Source organism: Ambystoma mexicanum, chromosome 6p (assembly GCF_040938575.1).
Source record: "Ambystoma mexicanum isolate Mex_15411 chromosome 6p, UKY_AmexF1_1, whole genome shotgun sequence".
In the NCBI taxonomy this organism is placed as follows: domain Eukaryota; kingdom Metazoa; phylum Chordata; class Amphibia; order Caudata; family Ambystomatidae; genus Ambystoma; species Ambystoma mexicanum.
The window spans coordinates 1,495,053,780-1,495,061,815 of NC_090935.1; the positions used below are offsets into that span (position 1 = coordinate 1,495,053,780).

At 42.3% G+C, this 8,036-nt stretch overlaps 1 long non-coding RNA gene across 1 annotated transcript; it reads left to right on the plus strand.

The window, feature by feature from the left end:
* The first annotated feature begins 6,156 nt into the window (after positions 1–6,156).
* LOC138511077 (uncharacterized) lies at positions 6,157–7,517 on the plus strand. The gene is made up of 4 exons (XR_011280571.1): positions 6,157–6,251; positions 6,450–6,556; positions 6,644–6,748; positions 7,120–7,517. It is a non-coding gene; the product is annotated as an uncharacterized lncRNA (long non-coding RNA).
* Positions 7,518–8,036: the final 519 nt, after the last annotated feature.

An 8,036-nucleotide genomic window follows, 5' to 3' on the forward strand; every position in this document is an offset into this window, starting at 1 on the left:
AAAGGTTCCAATTGTACAAGAATGAAGCGTGCTCCGTAGTGAATGGGAGCGAGTATACGCCCACTCGCCAAACAGCCAAATAGTGCAGCCTCGCCCTTTCTCCTCAGTGCTTACACCGCAAGGGCGATGGAGGCAGGCTTTTATGGTCAGCTGGTTCGCAGATTGTTAAAGGCACAGGCACCTTAAGTCAATACAGCAGTCTCCGCTCCTTTGATACACTCGCCACAGCGAAACAGTGCAGCGTTGCCCTTTCTCCTCAGGGCTTATGCCGCAAGGGCGCTGGAGGCAGGCCTTTATGGTCAGCTGGTTCACAGATTGTTAAAGGCACAGGCACCTTAAGTCAATACAGCAGTCTCCGCTCCTTTGAGACACTCGCCACAGCCAAACAGTGCAGCCTCACCCTTTCTCCTCAGGGCTCACTAATCTATTTTTTGTTTCCCAAATGTACACATATTCATAAAGGTTGTGCATGTGTCATGGCAGATGCCCATGGATGAGTTCTTCAACCGGAACTGGAGCATAGCCATCACAAACAGAACAGTCAAATCCATATTCAGGGACGATTGCACAGCCCCAGTTTGCCCATTTGCGGTGCCCATCATCCGCACCAACATGCCAGCCTTTATGCAATGAAGACATGTGGGTTGCAATGCTTTGGTTGTCAATGTGTAACAAAAGCTTTTTTCTCACAAACGGAACTCCATGTGCTTCGATAGACAATAGATGGCACACAATTGAATGATATTTTAATCCACAGAACTTTGACTTTCACAATTCAAGTACTGGCCATCGATGAACCGAATCAGAAAGATTGCAGGGAATGTGACAGTCGATCTACACATTTGAACTATGGCTTGTAGTAAACATTGTGTTCTTCCACTGATGGTGTGTGCCAAAAGTTACAATGTTTCATTGGACGTATTCAACTTTTTTTCCTTTAAATTAAGAAATATAAGGACTTGGTACATTTTTAACTATGAGTATTTATTGGGGAGTCTATGTTATTTTCTTCTTTTTGTGAAAAAAGAGAGTAAACCTTTACTGTGTGCATGTGCATGTGTGTTGACCTTCCGAGTTTTGTGTTAGGTAACGTGATGATGTTTTTGATCACAGGATACATTTGGCTACGCTGTGCACCAATGTCATGAGAAAAGGCGTAGCATATCGGTTTAACATGAGGGGTGGGTGATCTGATTTACTACTGCAAGGGCCCTTGAATTTAGGGCGATGGATCAACACATGAGATTAGCACCAGATGGCAGTTTCGGACCGTGAGTTTCGCATGTGTAAATGTCAGAAAATCGAAGGTAAGATGAATTGGAAAAAAAAATCTGATTGTTCGATATAAGCTCAAAAATACATGCCCTATCTATTGGGCCAATAACATTCCTGAGATAACTTCCCCTTTAAGATATCCATAATTCAGAAATGACATAGCTTCACACCCAGGTAACTAGGATGGAGGATGAGGCTACTACAAACACACTGCAGGAATTTCAGATCAATGACAAGAGATCAGTTCCCTAAGTGAAACGATAGACCTTGATAGTCGCAAGAGGTGGAATAAGGCAGGAGATTTTAGATTTCGAGAAGGAGTGGAAGATTTAGCTCTTTTTTAAGTCTCCTTCAGCAAACTGCCTTACTGTGACTATGTTGAAGTTTCATTTACCATTGTAAAAAATGAATTATATTAATATTGGCAGGTTAGCGCTGACATCCACAATGATCTGGAGTTGGGAAAACATGAACAATGGATGACAAGCAGCGGAGGAAACATGGGGGTATATAGATGAATGATTGCTTATCTATAAGACTCAGCATGTTGTTGTACAATAGCATGTTTTCATAGTCCAAACACCAATTGTGCCCTGCCTTTGTTGGATGATCAGGCTGAGTTGGTACAGTGTACAGCTTCTGGGTTGTGGCCCTTTTAATAGCGCTTTGGGTCTGGGGCTTGCCAGGTGCTTCAGAGATGAAGAAGGCACATCCCAAAAATGATAAAGACTGTTTAGTCAGTTCATCTTTTAAACTTGCTCCACCTAGACCTTTCTCCTTTTATTCCTATAGATTTTGCTCTTATTCCAGACACAAGATAATAAGGCTTGCCTTTAATGTTTCCTGGCATTCTTTTTTGGATGGAGCTAGCAATGGCTGCTGGAGGCAAAGCAGGTGCAGAGGATTGAGCAGGTATCACTTTACAGCGGAGCGGGCAGCAGCATGGTCTGTTCCAGCTGTCAGTTTCATTTCTCACCATTCCTCTCCTGGGATAGCTGGACTGAGCCACGCCAAGGACGGAGTGGAGAGGAGGGGCCATGCACACCTAAAATTCTCTTAATCTCCCATTTAGCGTAGCATAGCTGGCAATGGCGTGGGCAGTTCCCGCTCTTCCCCGCTGGAAGACACTAATTGCAGTCAAGGTTATCACCCATGGCTCTTGACAAGTGCCTGAGTGCTCCTTGGTCCTTTTCAGTCCTGATGCCTCCTTGGTCTTGGTTCACTCTTGCTGGAGGTGAGAAGAGGTGTCATTGGGATGCATCTACAAAGCATTTATGCAGACGTGTCTACTGAGCACTAGAGTGGAGCTATTTCTTGAGGCGCGTTTCTTTGACCTGGATGCCTGGCATTTGGTTTCTACAACTACAGTCCGGACACATTGGTTAACCCTTGTGTTTTTTTGCTGAGGAGTAGAGGAGTGAAACCCATAGGCGCACGTGTGGACTTGCAATGACTGCTGTCCAATGGATTAGTGGGGACACCTTTGCAAGTTGCTACCGATCATCAGGTCACACAGATACTGACTGAGTAACTCAACTTTCCTCACCCATACAGATCACAGTGACTTTGTGTGTCAGGGGTTTTATGGAGGGCCGGGTGTTGTGTTCATTTTGGACACTGAATAGCTGTTCTTTTCTGGCCTACATTCCTTGTTTTTCTTTGTCACCACCTGACTGGTACACACTAGTGCCGCATATAATTCTAGGCGAGTTTAGTGAGCATAGAGAGGGGGGAGAAGACGGACGGAAGACATGGCCCTCCTAAGCCAGTCGGGCATTCCCCTCTTCTTCTGTGAGGGCTTCAATGATATTCTACGAGAAAGAATGCAGGGGCGGGGGGGACAGACTTGTGATTAGCCTCCCAAGCCAGTCAGGCATTGCCCACAAGTTTTACACAGACTGCTTTGTTTAGTTAGTTTTTCAGTTCCATAACTTTGTTTTAAGAAAAGGATTAACAATATTGCCAATATTGGTAATAGCTATCAAGTGATATTCACCACTATATTAAATATTGTTTCATCTTGTACTAAACTGCACCCATGCACTTTTTATGTATTAAATAGCACACATACACTTTGGCCCTTTAGCCTTTTTTGCACACCATCCTTCATGCTGCTAAATGGATGCTTGTTTTATGAATCTATGGAATTGCCTATGCATTTTACTGAGTGGCTGTATTTATATTCATGTTCAGATGTTTTTAAGCAATATGTAACAATGTATTTTGGCATCCTTAAGGGTAGACTGATTTCACCAGTGAACTTGTGGTTATTATCAGTTACTTAATTTGTTTTAATAGCGGAAAGAGATAGACTAATTAGTATTTAATTGCTCAACTCAAATATGTCTAAAAGAAAGGCCACCAATCATATCCCTCCAACTAACAAGTCTCAGAAATCTGCTAAGCTTATGGCTCCAATTAACGATGCCAATATCTTTATCAGTGAATTTGAGGTACTTCTAAGAAACCTGGTTGACACTATCACCCCTAAACTACCAAAGTCATCAACCAACACCAATGTGCGCAGATATCTTAATAGGAAACACTCTTGCAAGTCTGTTATCTACTCAGTTGACCCTCCTAATTTACCTGATGATCAAAAGTCATAACACATGATTAACCTGGTCCGACAACTAGCCTAGTGCAGTCTACCCTACTTTACAAGCTATCGAAGGGCAGCAAGAAACCTCCTCTGCTTGGCGATGGCTTCCTCACAGAGGTACAATGCCCTATAGTTAAGGAAGGAGGAAAGAGTTACAAAACGACTGCCATCTTACACTTGTTAGCCTGTTTTGTTCTATGTCTAGTTTCAGTGATTGTGAGATGCTCGGAACCTTGCAATCAAAGCCACATCTTTTAGTATTGAACCTTTAATTCCTTGTATGAATAGTTTTGACCCTGTGAAACCCCTTTCTGACAAGAAGACATTAGTGCAGTTAACAAAGGAACTGCATGAAACACAAATAAGCCAAGCTGTTCAACCTCAATATAACTGAATGATAGGGCACTACTTACGCCGAATCCTTCATCATTATCCAAGCAGTCACCTATGTCATCTCGAGTTTTATGCTCATCAGAAGTAGACTATATTATATCTAACCTTTTCTCCTTATGCAACCCAGTGTCAACCTTACATAAGGAAGTCGACAAACTCAATAACATCCCTATTATCACTTCGGGGACAATTGTCCCCCCAAAACAAATATCCCCTCAATATTTGCGCTTAACGCCTCGGAATCATTGGCAAATAAATGGATGATTTGTACTACAGTTAGACTGCTAATGCAACTTGGTTATCGAAGAATGCTATTAGACCACAATAAGGGAAGACAGATCTATCACTTAAGCCTCTGCTATCCATAATATGCAGATGCACCAAACTAATAAGAATAGATTTGTTCCTCCTAGTCCTTTAAGTCGGCCAAGCGTGGTTAATAAACTTTCAAGCCTGCATTACATTCATAGCCCTATGGATAGGGGACCCAGAGCATTTTCTTCTGAGAACAAAGTAGTGTACATGGTGAAAGTCCCTAAATTAGCTAATGGTGCATTCCAAAACAGTGACTCTTTGATTAATAATTGCATTCTTTGGTTGAGGCCTACCCATGGTTGTCTATCAATCATACAAGATGATATTACTGAAGCTATTAGAATCCATATACAAAATGATCATCATTTTGATTTGATTCAATTAACTGGCATATTGGTGAAGAACTTGCCCTTCTCAATTTTGATACCAAGGAACCCCAACCTCGTTTTGCTCTCAAAAGGGCCTCGAATATCCGAGACAAGCTGGTACACTCCAGCTTTCGCAAACCATTACCCAAACCTGGTCTATGGGATTTGCGGTCAGCTAAAGGTCATTACCCATGCGGGTCATGCATGGCATGTACCTTTACCAAAAAGATGAAGGATTTCAAAATTGACGAACGGGTGTGGACTTTATCCCACCTGACAAACTGCAAAACTAAAAATGTGGTATATTGCATTGAATGCCCTTGCGGCTTAAGGTATGTTGGGAAAACAAGCAGAACAGCGCACATTAGAATTTCAGAACACCGCTCGTGCATTAGATGCAAAACCGCCACGGCACCTCTGGTAAATAACTAAATGTCTTTAAAACATTCCCCCAACGACATGCTTTGGTGGATACTGGAAACAGTAAAAAACTCCATCAATATACCCAAAAGCTTACTAGACAAAGAAGCACATTGGATTTTTCGATTAGGTACTCATACCCATGGATTAAATGAGGAATTCATCCCACCGTTATAACAGCATGGGACCACAGGGTTTCCGTATGCACTGTTTGATTTAATCTTGCTATCGCTTCCCCTTTTTCATCACCCTGGCATCATTGCCCCTCATAATACATGTTGGCATTCACCTCCTGTCGTTGGTGGCAACGCTTGGTTTTTATTTCTTTGCACGCTCTTCAGCACTTATTAAGGGTCTTTTACCTTTTGAGCAACAATTAGGTCAACTTACAGCATCTCAGGCCAAGGGACGCATTGTTCACGTACGTATTTACGCCCTTTAAATTGATTATCTGCTTTATGCACTGTGTTTCTTTGCAACCGCAACCTTTATGATGGTTGCTTTCACTGCCTCTGCTTTCACTATTCACCTCGCAGCGAGACACACCATTTTGTCTACGCAAGTCCGTAGCCCCGGGCACTGGACACTCCCATTTGTTTAGGTGTGCCACGAGTGACCAATCAGGGCCTGCCTTGTCAGGCATTTCACACAGGATGGGTGCGCCGCGCATAACCAATGAGGCGCGCTTTAGCTCCAGCACCCCGCCTGTGACCTATCAGGGATAGCTGCGTCATATTACCAACCCTTCGGATCCTGGGTGGGCGGCGCCACTGCATACTTTTTACATTCGCAGCGGCAGCTCGAGCCCACATTCGATGCAAGGCTCCCGTGCACGGCTTTAGCGCTCTCCGAATAGCCCGATTCCCCGACTGCTAAGGGTAAGTGCTTTCATTTCTGCACTCTGCCTGCTGTAGGTCCATGCACTCATTGTGCTTGGGCCTTTTTGACGTACTCAGTTGTACTTGCTCTGTCTCTGCAATATGCAATCGGCACCTTGCATTTCACCACGTCTTTCGATCACGTGCATCATTTCTATTATTCTTCATACTTAAGGGGCCTTATTCGGTTTCTTTCAGGAAAGTATCTTAAATCGCCTATGGAACATGCTTATGTTTTTTCACCGGGTAATCAAAATCTGAAAGGAATTTCACACACCTGATTTCATCCTACGAACAAAATTAAAGTAAGCAATTTTCTCCTTATTCCGTAACTATTGATGCCATTAATTGTGTAGCTCAAAAACATTTTTCATTATTATTATTTTTACCAGCTTGAACTCCGCCAGTATCACTTTTTCAAGTCTGGTCGCAGATGGCGAACCCAATGTTTTAGGACCCCATCCTGCCACGGACACCTTGGCAACTCCTCCACCAAGGTAGGCACATGCCCGTTACCCTCTGAGACATTTACCTCAGCTGCAAGCTTTAGTCCAGACTCATTTTTACATATTCTGACCTATAGGTTTCACTGATGAATATTGGTCCTTGATCGTTCACGGGACATTTGTGCTCGGGTTGGCACAGAGGGGACTTTGGCATCTTGTAATTCTGTCTAGAACAATTCCCCCCACATTGATTTTGGGTAAGGTTCCCTTTCTGACAGATTCTTTCAGTGGTCATGATTAAACTCTTTTCAAAGCAACTGTTTAGGCACCCTGACAACTTAGGATAGTCTGTTGAGAATCATACAGGAAGCTTTTATGTTATTCAATATTTAGTATTTTTTGTTTGTCTGCTTCCCCTGCAGGGATTATTACTTCTGACTTTCGCCCTGAGGAAGGCGTTTTTTCTGACATCAACGGCCTTACAGGTGGCCCCGCCGAAACGTAATTCTGGTCTCTTTTCGTTGGAACTCTAGCCTTTTCAAACCAGATTTCTTTGAGACCATTCTTCTTTTCAACATGAAGTAATGTAAAAGGTTTACGTGGGCAGTCCTGTTTTAGTGAATTTACACTTTTGCACAAATGTACTTCTTCCATTTATTGTTTAATTTTGGCAAAATTTGAACATTTTATTTGTGTTTCATTCAACTGTTTAAATTGAGGTGCTCTAATTTTTCATATGCACCTTGCTTTCATTATTGTAATTGAACGTTTATTTATTATGGTTTTATCATGCTCTCTTTTCTGTTAAATAAATCTTTTTTCATAACATTGGCTTTATATTGTGTCAGATTCCCTTAGACTATCCTTATCTGCCATTAGGAAGAATTTGAGGATATCTTTGATACCATGATCACTAATCATGTAAATTAAGACTTTAGTCTATTAACTGAATGTTTTACAGCTTTTGTACTTCTTTGTTTGAATATTTGAGATCCCCTCATTAGCTGTACCACTATTTGGGGCAACCCCTTATTTTTGTAATTCTTCTCAATTTTAGAGCCAGTCCACCATCAGGCTCTAAGTGCCAACTTCATAGTGTCCAGACTTTCAATTCTTGTTGCACCCCTGTATTAGAGCAAAACCAATATGTTGTTATTAAAAAGGGAACTGTTGATGCACAGCCAGACCAGACAGAAAATCAACTCGCCCAGGCTTGACTATGATCCTTTTCCCTGCTTCAAGCAAGGTTTAGTTTAGCCATGATGGTGTACTCGATGATTTGAGTTACCTGAAAATGTTAGCCTACAATGTGGCAGGTATCCAGTCTAAGATAGCTATC